The sequence below is a fragment of the Molothrus aeneus genome, chromosome 2 (assembly GCF_037042795.1).
Source record: "Molothrus aeneus isolate 106 chromosome 2, BPBGC_Maene_1.0, whole genome shotgun sequence".
NCBI classification, from domain to species: domain Eukaryota; kingdom Metazoa; phylum Chordata; class Aves; order Passeriformes; family Icteridae; genus Molothrus; species Molothrus aeneus.
The window spans coordinates 48,921,042-48,939,662 of NC_089647.1; the positions used below are offsets into that span (position 1 = coordinate 48,921,042).

The 18,621-nt window shown below is 36.9% G+C and overlaps 1 long non-coding RNA gene across 1 annotated transcript in view; it reads right to left on the reverse strand.

Annotated features, from left to right (window-relative positions):
• LOC136553405 (uncharacterized) overlaps nucleotides 1-18,621 on the reverse strand; it is a 78,413-nt gene that overhangs the window by 34,564 nt on the left and 25,228 nt on the right. The window contains exon 2 of the long non-coding RNA XR_010783150.1: nucleotides 9,428-9,562. This is a non-coding gene — a long non-coding RNA (uncharacterized lncRNA). The remainder of the gene's footprint in view (nucleotides 1-9,427; nucleotides 9,563-18,621) is intronic.

Sequence of the window (18,621 nt, forward strand, 5' to 3'; positions counted from 1 at the left end):
GCAATACCGATTTAAAGATCATTATGACACTTAGCTGCTTTAGATAACACATGACCTTTCTTCCACACTGGATTATCAGAAAGCTCCATCTATCAATTAATCTCAAAATCACTACTTTATCACTCCGTGTTTAGTTCTGGGAATTCACAAAAAAAAGGCCCTATGAGTGGTAGCAAGACAGAAAATGTCACCAAAACTTTTCTGAAGTTTTACTTCCCTTGTGTGAAGTGCACATCCTTTCACAAAGGGCTACATACACCCGAGGACAAGGGGTGGCATTTGAGCAAAGCTGCCTCCTTCCAGTAGAAGCACAAGAAAAAGTTGCACCTTGAGAGGGATTATCTCTGTTAGAGAGATGGGATGCACGATTTGCTCCATTCATTTGCAAAAAAATGCTCTCCCTGTGCATTATGCCAGCCTCTGTCTCTGGTGTGTCATAGATGGAACTCCTTCTTCCCCAGCGTGGGAAACAGGCATGAGCAGCCCACAGGCTCTCCAGAGTACAAAGAGCCAGAGGCTGGTATTATGAGAGACCTTTGCACCACCGCTTAAGTGGGACCAGGGGTCTGACTCTGCCCAAGCTCTGAAATGCCACAGAAGCACTTTGTCAGCACAGGCAGGACACATTTTTAATTATACATCTCTAGTAATATTTGAATCCCTTTGCTTTGCTCTTGCTGTGAACAACAATTGTAAAAGTCAAAGGCTCCGTCTCAATCGTGTGCTGTCTGATCAACATGTGAAGTAGCCAGGAAAACCCTGCCAGAATAAAAATTACAGAAGTACTCTAAAAGAGCCATTATGGTAACACCATAACATAGAATACACTCAATCTTTTTTTTTTTGTTTCCCTTTTTTTTTTTTAGGCTTTTGTAACAAATGTATCACGGGGCAGAAAAAAGAAAATGCAAACTCCTGACCAGATGGGCAGACAGGTAAGGTATGACTGTACATACCTCCCTGAAGAAAACTCTGCTCAACCAATCCCACAAGAAAAAATACAAGAGACAGCCTCGTAGGGTTGAACCCAGCACACTCCTGCCATTCTCATCCATGGGAGCTGGCATACTCTATAATTTGTTCTTTCCTCTATAAAACATAGAGTGCTATAAAACACAGTAGAAAATTATACTGTCACCCAGTTATACAAACCGTGTGTTGCATGCAAAGCATGAGCCCAAAAAAACATGAAAAGAAAGAAAAGAGAGAGAAATTGTTTCTTTTTTGCACTTCACTAAGTACAAAGTTAGCTGTATGGAAGTGAAGTTCTCTTTATATTGGCATAGGCTTGGTATAATGTACTGGAATGGTTCCAAATCACCTCTTGTTATGCATGTATAGAGATTCTTATTTTGACAACTTGAATCTCATCTCTATGGACAAAGAGTCAGGACATTTCAGTTTGTCTTGAAGAGCAATGCATTTCTGAGGCTGCATTTCTGCTAACACTGAGACGTAAGTCAGCAAATTTAGTGTTTATTTTTAGCAAGAATGCACTACTATGAAATGAAATTGTGTTCCTGCAAACAGTCAGTGTTATCAGAAATAAAACACTAAAATGTTTCTGCAAGATAATTCAGTCAGAAGATCTGAAAATTAACATATTTCAACAAATTTCATTCTAGAATATTTAAATTTACATATGAAAACTATGTCTATGAAAGTCAAGTAGCACACATAGGATTAACTTGGGATGTATATACTAATTAAACAATGCCAGCCTGCAACTCTTATTTTGTCACTGGAGCTGGATCTAGAAGGCAAATCTCACTGTGTGAGTTTGGGACAGTTATAATGAGAAAGGGATTGGGCTGGCTCAGAAAAGTGCTCACTCAATAAATTTTGCTGGCAGTTTCTGCTCATGGGGTTTTGGCAAAATCACCACCAAGCCCAGCTGCTCTGCTGCTACTGCCATCCCTGGTGGACCTGCTGGCTGCCCTTGCAGAGGTGGGTGACCTCTATTTTCCAGCTGCTCCTGCAGTTCCTCCCTTGTTCAAAGCTTTTCTTGCAATATAAACAGACATTATCAGTTTGAACTACATAAATAGCCATGTAATGCCAAGCAAAAAAAAGAACCAATTATAGCTTCCTCCTGATACAGACTTGGACTTCATATACCTTTTGAACTACATTAAATGAACTTTACTCCAAAATCAGTTGGAAACTTCAATTTGACTTTATACCATATACCAAAAAAAAGCATATAAATTATGTTGTCTACATCGATCAGAGAATAATTGTTTTAAAATTATTTTTCAATGGCATTTTATGAATAAGACAGCTCTTTTCTTTCCTGCATAGATAACTCAATGAGTTTTAAAAATAAAATACACAAAGTATGTCCCTAGCCTCCAGGTAATCCTTATGAAAACTAAATTAAAATAATGAATTTGGTGCAAAATACTGTTTTAAAAGTTACCATTAATACCATTAACATACTTTAAATTAAATAAGTATTTTCATGGATCAAGTGATTTAACCATAGCGATTTGAAGTAATTTTAAATGCTGCATAGCTACATGAGGATTATCATCTTCAACTGGTGACAGCATTTTTGTCAGAAAAAAAATGGTATTGAGCAATTAATTAAAAAAAGAAATTGTATTGGGTCTGGCTGAGATGGAGTTAATTTCCTCAAAATCAGCCCTCAATAGGGCTGTGCTTTGTAGCTAAAAAAATGTTGATAACATGCCAGTATTTTGGCTACTGCTGAGCAGCCCTTGAACAGGACCAAGGCTCTCTCTCCAACCTTGCCCCCTGACTATTGAGGGTCAGTGGGCTGGGGGTAGACAAGATCTTCAGAGGGGACACAGCTGTGGCAGCTGACCCAAGCTTGCCAAAGGGATATTCCATACCATATGATGCCTGCTCAGCAATAAAAGCCAAGATAAAAAAATGAGGAAAAGGGAAGGGCTTTTGTTATTTATGACATCTGTCTTCCAAAGCAACTATTACATGTCCTGAACCCCAGCTTCCCCAGGCTGAACATTGCCTGCTAATGGGAAGTAGAGAATAAATATTTTGTTTTCTTTTGCTTCTGGATGCACAACCTTATCTTTTGCTTTATTAAAGTGCCTTTATCTTGACACATGTATTTTTTTTTCCATCTAATTTCCCCACTGAAGGACCTGACTGTTGAGATGAGGGAATAAAGGCAAAAAGGAAAAGAAATGGGCTATGCTGGGTTCTTATGTTAGGGGCACACTTTGGCCAGAGTGCCGGCAAGTGCACTGGAAACAAAACAGATGAGAAAGCCTGAGTATTGTAGATATTGGAATACACAGCTCTCAAGAAGGAAGGGAGGCATCTGCCCTTCACTCCCCATTACTGATTTTCATTAGAGTTAGTACAATCTCTTCCTGGGCAATGGATTCTTTTACTACCAAGAAACTACTTAGTCTTAAAGCAGGGAAGATTCTGTCTTCCAGGAGCATTTGATCATCTCAGAAATGACTGCAAGTCTAGAGTGCTCCTGGGAAAGAAGGGTGTTTCAATGTCCCCACTGTGCAGACAGAGCAGGGGAAAAACAGAGTCACAAAACCCTGTTCAGAGGCACAAAAGTCCACCATATGGGGGTGCACCTGGAAGTGGAGTGGGTCACCTACCTGACTACTTCAGCATTATTCTGTCCCAGTGAGATTCTGGTGAGATTAAGTACTGAACACAAGAAAAATGGTTTTGCAAAGATGAGGTTTCAAGCTACCTGCAACTGTACTGGAGAGCTATTTTGCTGACATAATTAATAGCAGCATTAAAGAGGAAAGCTATTCGCATTACTAAAGGACATAGTTTGAAATTTGTCTTTTCAAGAATGGGAACACTGGAGTTAGCACTCTATGAGGAAGGATAGTCTGGTAAGCAAAATCAGAGACTATATATAGATTCTGCTCTTGACCACGTTGCAACCAATCATCTGGTTTTGAGACTTTGAGAAAGTAAGCAAAAACCTGATTTCTGCAAGAATTTCACTACCTCTTCAGCATGAGCAATTCTACTTTTACAAATACATTTAGTTGAAGCATAGACAGAAATCTTCAGCTCCAACATGGCCAAATAATTTTGTCTTCAAACACACTACGTCTTTGAGGAAATAGAGCATTGAATGCTATGTCTTCACCATTCAGCTCCAGGCTTCTTACTTCATCTTCTTGCACTTTGTGGGTCATAAAAAGTAGCCCAAAACCAAGATGGGCATAAGAAATCTTTGTCCAGAGATTGCACAAGTCTTCTTGGGGCTTTACTATCAAGTTTATCAGTGGGGGTAAGATCAGAGTAAAACATGATCTGCCTAATCTTCACCTTGGGAAACACGCCCTACTAGATAATGGGATGGAACTGTTGATATAAATTCTACCATGAAGTGACAAATTTATGACAGCATCCAGCAGTTACAGTGCATGAAACTTATTCTGGAGTCAGGTTTAGGCACTTGTAATCTCAGATGTAAAATTAATACTGCTTACATATTTTGTGGAGAAATAAAGGATCAGCTCAAGGCCTGTAAATAGCTTAAGATCCTCAAAATTCTAAAGAGTGCTAGTGAAAGTAAAAACTGTTATGAGTTGCTGCATGATAACCTTTTCTGCCCTGGATGTTGGCAGCTATCTGATAAAAGGCTTGTCACACATGCTCACTGATGGAATCGTCTCTGATCCCTGGTGGTCTCAGGCCAGAACTATTGAACAAGGAGCGCACAAGAAACACAATGATTCTGACTTTGCTTCAGCTGTTTATATTTTTTAATTTCTCTGCCTCAAACATAATCAGAGGGTCAGAAAAGCATTACACTTACTACAGAGAGATAATAGCCAGAAATTACTGCCTTATTAGTTTTATATTTCTAAACAATGTCAGAAGATATCAGACATCCTGGAACCTCTGACCTAAACTGTGAAACACTATTTATAGCATCAATGAGTATTTCTCAGAAAAAAAAAATCCTAAAGGAATCATAAACACTTCAGTTGTGCAGGTTACAAGACAGTTTTGCTTCTCATTTTCTGAATCAAGTGGCTTAGCATAGATAAACTATAGTTCACTAACAGTTTAAACTACCAGAAGCTGGCACTGATGTGAAAGAAGCAGTTTGCCCTGCCTCATGTCCAGCTACTCTGACCCTCTCTTGCACCAGCCTACATAACCAAGTCTGAGCAGTGAATCTGACTGAGAATCCAGGTCTCAAAACTGTAAAATAATTAATTTTAGCCCTGTGTATTTAATATGTTCAAGCCATTTGTCAAATTAAAGCATAAGAAATCAAAACTGCACTCTTCAACTCTACTTAAAAAGAAAACAAAACAGTAAACTTACAACAGATAAAGGAAAAAGTACTTTTTACCAATACATAAAGTTTTGTTTTCTTGCTCATTCACAGATTGCATGGACAGAGCATACTGCGTAACCTGCAAGACCTAGTGGGTGTTTACTGATGGGTTTTTCACACCCCCCATTAGACTCCTAAGTTAGACTACCAAAGTTTTCTCTGCTCAGAGCATAGAGAAGCAGCCACTGCTCATCAAATGCCAGATTGTAATTTATATGCCCTGGGACAGATTTATTTTATCCAGCTCTATGCACTAATGTCTTGGGCAGTCACTTCTTCAAATATTTGACCAAGCAACATTAGCACTTTGGGGGCACAAAGCACATCAACAAGAGACCTCCATTCAGGCAACTACCTCAAGGCAAGGTGTGTCTTGCTGTAGATGGGCTTTTTCCTCTCCATTAATGGAAACTCAATAATGTAGACATGGATTTACAAATGCCAGCAATTGTCAGGTGAAACTTTTGTTTGTCTCTCAAGCACATGGCTTCCCTGCCAGGTACATATTTCCTATAGTACCTCAAAAAGAAAGTTTCAGTGAGGCAGCCCTGGGTGGGGGGAAGGAAGGGCAGGAGACATCAGCCCTAAAGCCACGATTTGTTTTTTACTCCACCAAAACATCATAACGAGCGCAAGTCATAAAACCATGCATACAAACAGCATACCTACTGTGACAAGTTTGCCAAAGAATACATCATTGTCCCTTTTAGGCTTTTAGCCTAGTTGGTATCCATGAAAAGTGTGCAGCTAACATCACTGCCTTGTGTTAAGAATTGAACAACTGTGTCCTGCCTAATCTCTGCATATCATTCCTGAATAGAAGCATCTCTGCTGTTTCTAGAATTGGTCTCTGTTATATTTGCTAATCTCAATAACTTCTGGGGTATTTGTTTCTTTAAATCTCTTGGGTATATGAGCTCCCGGGGAGTGGAGACAGGTAAGTTCATTTGGACCTTCTGACTCACAAAAAATTGGAAGAGAAGAAAAACTGGAGCATCAAAATACAAGAGGTCTGATTTATCTCTGTGTTACTCCCTAGTTAAGTATTATACCATCTGGATCATGGGAGTAAAACAGATGCAGCCTGGGTGTGACATAGAAGAAATTATTCTGTCCCACCCCATTTACTATAATGAAAGCAACTTCAGTTTACTCTTTTAAAAAAAATATGGAAAAGTCGGTATCTTAAGGAATAAGCAGTGGAAATCTGTGTATTGGAGAGATACGACAGACTAATGCAGACTGCATGCCTGGAGCTAGATATAGAATTATTTGAATTTGCATGAAAAAAGCACCAAAAGCAGCACTTTGAAGGAAGTAAAATGATCAACTCTCCTGAATGACATTTGCAAACACCAGTTTCAATATTTATTCCTAATTTAAAGCACTGTGCAATAAAAAAGCAGCTCACTAATTTCTTAAGAAATTCTTGCCTTCAGTTTCCTAGACTCTCTGGTGCCCTAAGAAACATTTGTACTTTCTGCATGACCATGCTCTTACTCCAATATACAAAAATGATTGATATGATGCATGGACTGTACTGATGAGGATTCATAGAATTGCTTTTTATCATGCTAGTATTTCCCAATTTTCAACAAAAAGCAAAAAAAAAAACAAACCAAAAAACAGACTTCAAAAGAGAAAAAAACCCAAACCATACTTCCTCTGCCTTTCCTCCCACACACCAGTAGCCAAACAACAGTTATTACTGCAACACCACTTTGAAAATATTTGCATAGTACTAGTGGGAAGGCAGCTAAGCTGCGATACTTGTATATGCCTGAACATTTAGCCAAGGTAATAAAACAAATAAAGTTGGCAAGTTTCTTTTTAATTAATTCTGTTATCTATTCCAACTAGAACAAGCAACAAATCAGAACAAATGTTCACGCTTTTGCAGAAATGGAAAATAGCAAACCTATTCTCCAAGGAAAGGAAATAGCTAGTGGGAAGACAATAATGTTTTCAATTAGCGAGCAAGTGGAGCCAACCTTCAAATTTCCTTTTCAGTGCACAGAAGTAGGTTCATTTAATGAAATAAAGAATTTTTATGGTGGTATGCATATCATTCTTTGATAGATGAATACGACAGTGTTCAAGATATCTTTAATATAATAGATTTTTCTTTAATCCAAATTGTATAGATAGCTTAAAATAAGCACCTTGTTTAGGGAATGAGAACTGCTGAGATATTGGCTCAGGGATAGGAGGAAAAGAGGGGGGGAAATGTGATGCCAGTGTCTGAAAATGCCTCTGAGGTTACTTGTGGAAGAGATGCTAATACAACTGATATGCATGCCAGAAAACTGACAGTATGCTTAAGAACATGTGGACAGTAACACAGGATAATGGGTTAGAATAATTGGGATTTTGGAGGCCAACTTCTTTGAATGATCATGCGCATAGGCAATTTGACTGCTACACTTCCATTCAAAAAGCTTCTGATGAAGTTGACCATCAAATTCAAACTATGCTATGAAGGAGGAACTACAAAAAAGAGGTCAAGAAATAAAAATGGATTTTCATTGCTAACTAAAAGTGGAAAAAGAAGGTTAAGAATAATTGATTATTTTCTTTTACAGTGGATGGATATTACCTGACAGTCTCATGGATATGTTTTCAGTACACTCACAAATGAATTGGAAAATGGAAGAATAAAATTCACAAATGAATTGGAAAATGGAGGAATAAAATTCACAAATGAATTGGAAAATGGAGGAATAAAAGGGTTTTCTGATAATATTCAACTACAGAGGTTAATAAAAACAAATACTGACTGCATATTGCTGCAAGAGGACCTCATGATGTTGAATGATTGCAAATTAAGCAGAAAAATGTAAATCAATAATAAATACAGTCACTTGCTGGAGGAAAAAAAAAACCAACAAACAAACAAGAAAATCAGCCTCAGGTATTCATTACTTCCTACAGGATGCCTGAGATTCCGTTTTTGCCAGTACAAGAATTACAGCCAAAATAATAGTTCAGTAACAAAATTACAATAAGAAAAATGTGTTGTATCACCTACTCCACAATTGAACTTTGGAAATTAAAGTATCTTTGTTCTTTTGAATATCAAAAGAACAAACTAATACAAATGAGTACAAAAGGCACAACTAGAGTAGAAAAAGACTCTTAGGGGCTATTAATTACAAAAATGCAATATAGTGTCTATCTTCAACGTGCCTGCATGATAAATACCTCAAAGGAAGTTGAGATGGCTTACTATCTGCTTACTATGTCCTTACACTTGTTTCCTGAACATCCAATACTGGCCACTGCCAAAGAAAGGACACAGGGCTATAAGTGCTTTTGATTCAATCCAGTGCAGTCACTTTTTATGTTGTATATGATCACAAGTACTACTGGCACACAAGTAATTTAAAAAAGGGAGACAGAAACTATCTACACTTCCAAACGAAGACACTGATCCTAAAGTAGCTTACGTTTAGCTATTGGGAAAGTAAATCAAAGCCTTTTGAGAAAACCTTCTGATGGATTTTGACGGATTTTGATTGCAGGCTATAGCCATCACCATGTAAAAAAAAAACCCCAAGTAAATATTGCTATTATTGGTTAGAAATGGGATCTAACTAAAATTCCAGAGTTGAGCACTCAGGCTTGCAGAGAATGCAGTGTGGAATTCACATGAATTGAGCACAACCAACCGTCAAGCTAAAAAATCCTAAGAGAGTACTTCTAAAATAAGCCATGAAGAAAAAGCTGTGGTAGTTGCTCTGATGCCTGAAATCCATCACATGCTACCTACAGATGAATCACTCTCTAGAAGTGCCTGTTTCTTTCCATTGACTATGAAGGTGATCCAAGTGACTAGTTCACATGTAGAAGTTTTCATCAGTGGTCTAAAATCAGATTAGATGAACCTCACAGCCCTGGAGCCTCATTAACTGACGTCTAACTTAACTTTTATCCATACCTGCTTTGCAAACCAAACTCCTCCGTGCAGTGCAGTATTTGCACAAATCAAACATTTGATGCGTGTGGAACAAATTATTTCAAAGAAATGCACTGACAATTTTAATGATACAGTGTAAATTCTGAGGTTACTGAACCTGTGAAACAGATAATGTTGTAGCTACTTACATCAGTTTTAGGTCGTGCTCCAGTCAACACTCGGTAAGGTAAACAATTTTGATGCTGGTAGTCTCCTCTTCTATTTTTCCAAGATCCTTTTTCTTGATGATCTCCATAAAGGCCTGTCTCTACTTGAACAGGGTACTGTAAGAGAATTTTTAAAATCCTATAAATAAAGACAAGTCAGAAATATTTTTAATGTGAACTCTAAGATAAAAACCTAGGAATTTTATCTTTTCCTCTGGATTTTTTTTCCTCTGATGAAAGGCAAACATTTGGTTTTGATCTTTTTTTTCTTAAAAGCACCTGCTGCATCATTTTTACATTTTGCTAAGTGAGACATCCCATCATTATGGAAAGTTGCTTCCTTAACATCCAGTATACACAACTGGAGAACTAATCAATAATAGTACACCTTCCTGTAACTTAAAGGAACTGAATCACTTTGTAGAAAGAAAAATGGTTTTATTCAAATTATTTTTAAGCTATCTTTTAATTTTATTTCATATTTATTTTTGTATATTAAACAGAGATCCCAAAAACTCCCATTTTCAAATTACAGATTCTGAACTTTTCAAATAAATTTTTCCTTATTCCCCAAAACCTGGGGAGTTCTCATTTCATTGTTCCACTCTCACACCATTTTTTAAAAGGTGGATGTCCTTACTCTGGGCCCACACTGAATGCAGTGTAAATAAGAGACCAACTGCACAACATTCCCTCAAGTATCCTGGTTTGCCCAAGGAAAAACTGGGTGAGTGAGCAAGAAGCAACACATGCTGCAGTCCAGCAGAATTCATACTACAGACAATCAGGGAAACAGGGTCATGGGTGCACTGCAGAGCAGTCCCAAGCTGCTGGGGACAATCATTCTAATCAGCCCATTTTCTGGCTCTTCCTCTCCACAAAGTGATAAATGTGCTGCTGATCTTTAACAGAAACTGCCCAGTCCCCAATTAGTATATTTTGTAGGGATGTAAAATGAGGAGGCTTTGAAAAAGTGACAAAATAATTAGTATGCAACCCCAAAAAAGTCTGAAGACAATATACTAATACAAAAGAATTAAATGAATATTTAAGTTAAAGAAAAAGCTTTCTTCAAGGAAAGTCATATCTCTAATATAAGATGATCAAAAATAATCAAACAGGATGTCCCTGTCATTCATGAATAATAAAAGAATGAAACTGAAAAAAATGTGATTCTCATTCTCAAGATTTCCTGCTTTTTCTGTAGTGAAACTGAGTACAAGATACTAAGTGGCAATGAAGCAGATACATTAAACAATGGGGAAACACACTGCAGCAAGAGTGATTTATCTCTGATGTTTCATTTACAAAGTGCCTCCTTCTATACTGCTAAAAAGGATTTTTTTCCCATAGGAAAGGTACAGATTTTACAGGAATGGAGCTATTGAATATGTTTTTCTAAAACAAGTAGTTTTGTTGTTAGTACATTCAGACAGTACAGTTTTTTGCACTTAAATCATGTGTTCATTCCATTGGTGAGGGAGTGTTTCAGAAAATAATTTGATTATAGACAATTATTTTTAACATCTTCTCTGCATCAGCTACTGAGGAATCCAGTCAGTGCTACATCCTCATAATATTTGCCAACAAAAAAATGACCAGTAGCAATTTGTGGTTTACACAGATGTAGGAACAAGTCATCCCTTAGCATTCATGCAAAAGCTATTATGTTTTAGAAAACACCTTGAATTTTCTCACTAAAATACTGCAAAACTCTCTACTCTCACCCAATTGGTCACATAATATTTATTCAACCAGTGCATATTTTGGCTTCTTCTGTAAAAAAAAAAAAAAAAAAATCTGTATTATTAATAACAGATACCTTCACAACAGGAAAATGCAAAGAAGTAAAAAAATATCAAAGAATTACTTGCATAAACAGGTGAAAAATCCTTCAGTAGAAAACTGACTGGCTCAAACCAGTGATTAAATTACAAAATATATTTTTGTCATACAGCATTTGCCATAAGAAATGGCTCTGTCATCTGTTAAAAATTGTCCACACCCTCAAGAGAACAACTTTCAGAGCAGCAGCTCCAAAAAACCATGTTCCCACTCATGCAGTAATCACCTGCTTTGGAGATTTTGGGTCTCCATCTCAGTCTTACACCTTTAAACAGTTCACCCAAAACCACTGTCAATCATAATTTCTTGTGTCAGTTCCCAGCTGAGGATAAAAACATCTTAAGAACACAGAAGTGGTTCATTTTATAGAAGCCAAATTTACACAGTTACTAGTAAACATATGTTTTAGAGAGGTCTTCTTTCTTTTCATTTCATGGTAAGTGACAAGAATAAAACATTTGATATGTGTGGAACAAATTACAAGCTATAGTTAGAAATATGGTACAAATAGCATGAACTGATAGAATATAAACTACTCATACAACTTGAGTGAAAACCAGACTGCTATTTTTTCCACCGCAACTGTCATTTTGAAATCTGCAGTATCTGCTTCTTCACAGTACATTTATGGAGAGATTTATGAGGATCTATCTCTTCTTTGACTATAAAGTAAAACTAAAGCCACCCATTCTGAGGCAAATTATTAATTAATATTTAAATCAGAGCAGATGATTCCCTTGCTGGATAAATTCTTTTGCAGGAGACAGCAAATGGTATCCCATCATCAGTTCCACAACAGATTTTCTAAGACTCTTTTTTTACTCTGATCTTGCTGTTCTCATCAGAAAGACTTTGTATTAAGTGACCTGTCCAGCTTCTGCATTGAAATTGGCTCTTGGAGGTTTAAAGGTCATTTCCAGTTTGTCATATAAGGCTACAATAAAATGTGTCTGACCCACATATTTGCCTGTCCACAGACAACTAAAATGAAGAGATCTCTTCCATTTAGAGTGGGAAGAGGTGGTTGATAAAGAGGACTGCAACTCCTCAAATATCATGTTAAGCAAAACAGTAATTTTGGTGCTGGTGCTGGGAACATCCTAACAGAGACTTTTGGTGGGAGCATATGTCCCAGGAAAAAGGCTGTGATGAGGCCTCAGGAAGAGAAGTTGCAAGCATCTGGGGTGCTGGCGATGGCATTCTCTATGCAACCATTTCTGATGATGCTGTTCTTATGTATCAAAGTTCATTTGAAAATGTCACCTATTTAGATTTTTCTGCTGTTTACATGCAATATGCCCTTCAGTGAGTGCTTCAGCAAAGGATTTGAAATCATATCCTATGATCTTCAGGCCAACATGAAAAAGGAATGATGGCTAACCAAACCACAGCTTTTACCTTAGTAGAATAGGCACAGCCATAAAATAATGGGTGTTTGGATCACTGGCTACCAGACTGTCTCACAATGAGAAGTGTTTAAACTCTGATGGCTGGGATTTCACTTTCAGACAGTAAAGCAGACTACACTGCCACTGTATTTTGACAGAAGATATGGAGCATTCTCCTGTAAGAAGACAGAACACTGTCCCTTAATGGGCAAATTAATTATGAAATTAATTCAGCTGGACAGAGCTGGTTCTAACTGGCTGACATGTACAGCAAGAAAAAAAATGAGACGGCCATGGCCACTCTTACTAACTCTCCCTGTAGAACTTAGAAACACAAAGTGCAAGAGTCTGAACATCCCACCTAGAGAGACACGAACATTTACATTGTGATGATCCACAAAGATGCTTACTTCAAGAACTTACTTTTACAAAATGAAGCAGCAATGACAGCAAAAACATTCACAAAAGATCACCTTCCATGAACTTTATGCCAACATTCAGAGCTGAAAATCCTCACAATTCTATGTTAAGAACTGAGTTTAATCATAGCCTGAAGCAGAGAACAAATACTTATATTTCTCATGCTGGTCATTCTCCATTAATTGCTTATATAAAAAACTTGCTTATTCAAAAATTAATAAAATAATATCATTGCTCCTTTAATCCTATTTGTCCTCAAAATAAAATCTTGAGAAACTGTCATCAACTGATGACACCTGTCATCACAAAATATTCTTAACTAGAGGACTGCAGCTCTAAATCAACTATTCAAATAAAAGAAAGAGATAAAGAAAAAAACTAGTTGTCCTGGGGTGACCAGGACACTAGTTCAACTCTTAATGAACAGAGTGTCTCTCTTGCTGTTATATCTTCAAATAAATATAACAAATATTAATAGGCTAGCACTTAAATTAACAATCCGAAAACCATGCAAGCAAATATCCCTAAAAAAAAAAAGCGTATAATGATTTTAAGCTATCCTGACAGAAAATTTACAAGTTTCACCCTATCACAGTTCTGGTTATTTAACCATTAGTTATCTAATGTTAGAAATTTTATTTTATTGAATGAAAACTTTTAACTTTACCCTAACACCTGAGCTCCTTGGCCTATTCTGAAACACAACTGGATCTAAAAACTATAGCTTGAGGAATGCTGTAGCTAAATGTTAGAGAATGTATCATATCACACACATATTCTTACCAGTTGCTTGTGCCTTTTAGAAGAAGGAGTACTGGAGGGAGAAGAGCCAGCACTCAGAGCTTCTTCAATATCTAAGTTCAACTGTTCCAGTTTCTTCATAAGCCATGACATAGAGTCTGGCCATTCAGATTCTTTTTCTGGTTGGGTCTAGAAGAAATCAAACATACATGAAGTCTTAAAATATTCAAGCTGTTTGTATCTTGAAGATGCTTATTTTTTCTTCCAGCCCTCTTTCTCTGTCCTTGAGCAACATTTTTCCATTTAGAAAGCTTCAATTATCACTCCAATCCTGATGACACATATTCATAGTATTCTACATACTCAAATAACTTTTGTATATCTGAATAGCTTTCTATCACTTCATCTTGGGTGACCCACTGCTAAGTCAAGCTAAGCAGAATCAAGACTAAAACTAAAGTCACTTTAATGCCTCTTCTTAAGCCACTTCTATTTCAGCATCTCTCCACTGATTGCTTGTTGCCAACAAGAACCAGAATATCGAAGGCCATCATGTGCACTGTATTATATTCCTTACTATAATTCTAGACTTGTCAAATCCTCTGCCCATACGGTAGGAATACTTAATTGTCACTTTGTCACTAGGATGCATTTTTCCTTTTTATCTGAAGAGCTTTACTGTATAACTAAAATTTTAATCCATTGTAATGTAATTGACAAAGATGCTTTTCTTATTCCTTAATTTCCTCAAAATCCTTTCCAGTACTCTCCTAAAGCACCTCTCCATGGTGGTCCCTATGTATGCTGATGCATTATGCCTTGTTTTCTTTATTCACACCACTTCCAGTGATCCCCTACAAAAACCAGTCACACTGACCTCCCTGTCAACACAGGCAGCTACTGCTCCCCAGAAGACTCTGTCCTGAAGCTACTTCAGTTCCTTCATCTTTCTTCCTTTCACAAACAATACATATCTTTGCACAGAAGATGATTCCATAGTAAGTATCATCAGACAAACAGTAATAATGCATTTTCATCCTGCCATATCCTAAGAGCATCATAGTAACACTCCTCAAAACCTAGGGGAGATAGATGAGTACTGCTATTACTCTTACCTGATAAATCTTTATGGTGCTTTGTTTCCTTAGAGCATTTCACAAGTGGAACAGAAAGATAACTAATTGGCTCACTACTGTAGAAAAAAAAACCCTTTACAAACAGAATCCAGGAGATTAACTCCTCTATTACACTGACATATACTATTACTAATGGAATTACTCATTTTCTCCCCAGTAACTAAGGTCCCAAATCATCAGACACTGAATCTCATATTAGCAACAAACACATGTTCCCTTCAGAGGGGCTAATATGATCTTTTTAGAGATTGTTTCAAAGCACAGAAAAATAAATATCCCAATTTTTACTTTTCCAAATCTTTCTTTGGAATTTAATCATTTTTTACAACCTCTGAGTATTTTGCCTGAAATGCTGTTATAACTGCTAAGCTACACTTACTAACTCTACAGCTATTAAAATTATTTAAAGAGATACTTTGATTGCTTCCCATTGACTTTCCAACTATTTCCAAGTAAACTACAGGACGTTCCACAGAAAATGAGCATCAAAAGACACTTCACATATTGAATCCATTCTGAGTGAGATGACCTCACATAGGAAATGCGCATATTGATATATGTCCACAACACTCACTTGTAAACAAAGCAAGTGTTTTCCTGTGGTTTTGCTTCCTCACACAGTGGTCTTTCCAATACTAAAGAACACTCAAAAAAAGATCCAACAAGGACAAAACATGGAAACCCACCCAAATTCCACAAACAATAAGGTATAAATTCTGCAAAAATCTAAAATGAATGTTCTATTTCTCAACACAGTTAAAATGCAATTTATGGAAAAGAAGCTGTAAGAATATGTTTTCTTACTTAACAATAGTAAGCAATTCTGAAGCAACAATCACATAGAAACGAGTAAAGTGTGTTTGTTTTCTGTGAGCTATGCAAAAAATCATTCTTGCCAGGTGACAAGCACTGAAGGTTACATTAGAAGTTTGGATTTCTGAGTTTAATAGGATGCAGGAGCAATTTCCACATGTTGAAACAGACCACTTTCTGTTCCATGACTGAAAAGAGTATTTTGAGGGGTGTTGGAAAGGTGTCTCTAATTTAGTATTTTCCATAGAAAATACAAAGATAAAAATTCATGAAGTCTCAAAAAATTTCTAAGACACTCCAAATGTATGCAACAGCACACATGATATCGCATTACAATAAAAAGTGCAGCTCCATGCACAGGGAAGCACATTTTTCCTCTATCTCAACAAATATTTACCTACTGGAACAATACCTCCAATATTCACTGATGTTCTTTCAACCAACTGTATGAGCCAAATCCCCTTATTTTCATGAATTTCTTGTTTTAATGCTACAGAATTCAAACCACAGTCATTTCTAAAAAATACAAGTCCTAAGGAGTTTCACCAAGCTATAAATCTCCTAGCATTCTCCATTCAGTTCTTTTTTTTTTCATTCAGTAAGACTCTATATTGTGTCTATTAAGGGGATGAGGAAAAAGATGGGGTTTCATTATCCTTGAAGATAAAGCCAAAAGGGCCTAGTTAACAAATGCCATTCACTAATTGGAAATTTGGCACAAAAGCACCATTTGGAACAAATGCTGATTGGCTATGTATTTCAAAGGTTGCCTGAAATTCCTGCTAAACAGAAAAAACATGATGCTACTTACATTCAAAAATATACAGCCTGCACAGTAGGACTTCTAACTGGTGAATAAATTTTGCCTAATCCATTCAGGAGGAACACAGCTCCACAGTGTTCAGCCCCAGTAACTGGGTTGGACACTATCAAAGTGCTCCAAAGATCTGAGTACCAGTGTTTCCTGCCCATAGCAACTGCACAGGCAGTAGGGTCAGGGCGCCTTTGGAAGCTTTTGTGTCTTGCCCTTCAGAAGGAAAAAAATCTCACTTTAAATTATCTAGAGAATCATGGCCTGCTTTATTCATTGTTTTCTTTTTCTTTCCCTAAAAGGTTACAGGGAGAACACTCCTTTCCATATATTATCAAGGTCTTTCTTTGTTGGAGCCATAGCCATTCAGCAATGCATAGGAATGTTGTTACCTTTTGAAGAACCTTGAAAGCATAGAGACCAAAGTGCTTTACAGAAACGCTTTTTACATGCTACCTTTGAACACAGAATCATTTAGTTTGGAAAAGACCTCTATGATCATCTAATCCAACTGTTAACCCAGAACTGCCAAGTCTACCATTAAACCATGTCCCTCAGTGCTGCAGCTACACATCTTTTAAACACCTCCAGGAGTGGTGACTCCACCACTTCCCTGGACAACCCTTTTAGTGAAAAAAAAAATTCCTAATATCCAGTCTAAACCTCCCATGGTGCAAATTTGAGACCATTTCCTCATGTCCTATCCTAGACAGATGAGCAGATAGATATGGAAAGTGTGACCAGAGAATTCCCTTGTCAAAGAAGTGTTTCAAGGTGGAGCAACACTGTCTATGAAGACCATGGCATACCCTAGGCCAAGAACAACTTATTGGCCTTGAAAGTGAACTCCTTTGCCATACAGATTTCTCAAGTCCCAGATACTTATGCTAGATTAAAAAAAAAATGTTATCATAAAACAAGAATCATCCTCCATGGAAAAGAGAAAATTAAGTGGTATGAACCTTTCTAAAATCAGTAACAGATGTAGCTATTATGCTTAAGACAGCTATTGTATAGAAGAATTATCCCAACAAATGAGATTTACTAAGACATATTTAGCAATCAGCAAAATATAAAACTCAGTTCTCTCCTACAGCAACCACAGTCTATTTTAGAACACATTAATGACTTTTTTACATGTACACATTCATATGTATCCTGACTCTGTATTCATTTGCATAGCTGAAATTTCATTACTACCAATAACAAATCAGAGGTAAAACAAGCTGCAAGATTGTGCCCAATCATCTAAACACTTATTTTCTCTTTTCTAACACTGAAAAAAAATAAAGAAAATACAGTTCCAGACATTCAAAGGTTGGTGCCTTTTGGACCAAAGGCTTCTGCACGTTGTTTTTCAGCTTTCAAGTATTCTTCACTAATCTTATTCGGCAAAAACATCTGTGATAAAAGGCATATTTGTTTCAATGTTTGGTCACAAGGCTTATTGCAAGAGGCATAATAGCTGCCAGCAAATCTAAATTTAAACTGAAAGAATGTGGCAGAAATGAACAACTCCATATAGAACACTCAGGGGTCAGGGTTAACCCTGCTGCCAGACCTCATCCTATATTGGAAGCAGAAAGGCTTTCCAAGTGAAGGGTTATGAGAAAATTACACAACTCTAAATTTATCTGATAATTTGTGCCTTTCACTTTAGAACTTCAATAGGTCCAATTGTTCTGGCAATTAATGTATTGTACAACTTTGGGTAGTAAATCAGTAACCACAGAGTAAAATATACCAATGCTATTTAACCCTCCTCCCTATTAAATCTGCTCAGATAAAAATTCTCTCTGATGTACAGCCTAGATCTGTAAATAATGATTTTGTAGAACAATTTCAGGGACCAAATATCATATTCTACTCTTGCTGCACGGATAGGGCTCCTCTGTTCTTAAAAAAAAAAAATCTGTGTAAAAGAAGGTCTCTTGAGTTGCTGATGGCTTTGCCTACAGGGAATGGGGGAGGAAGACAGATTGATTCCTGATACAAAATCCTTAAAAAAATTATTTAGAATAC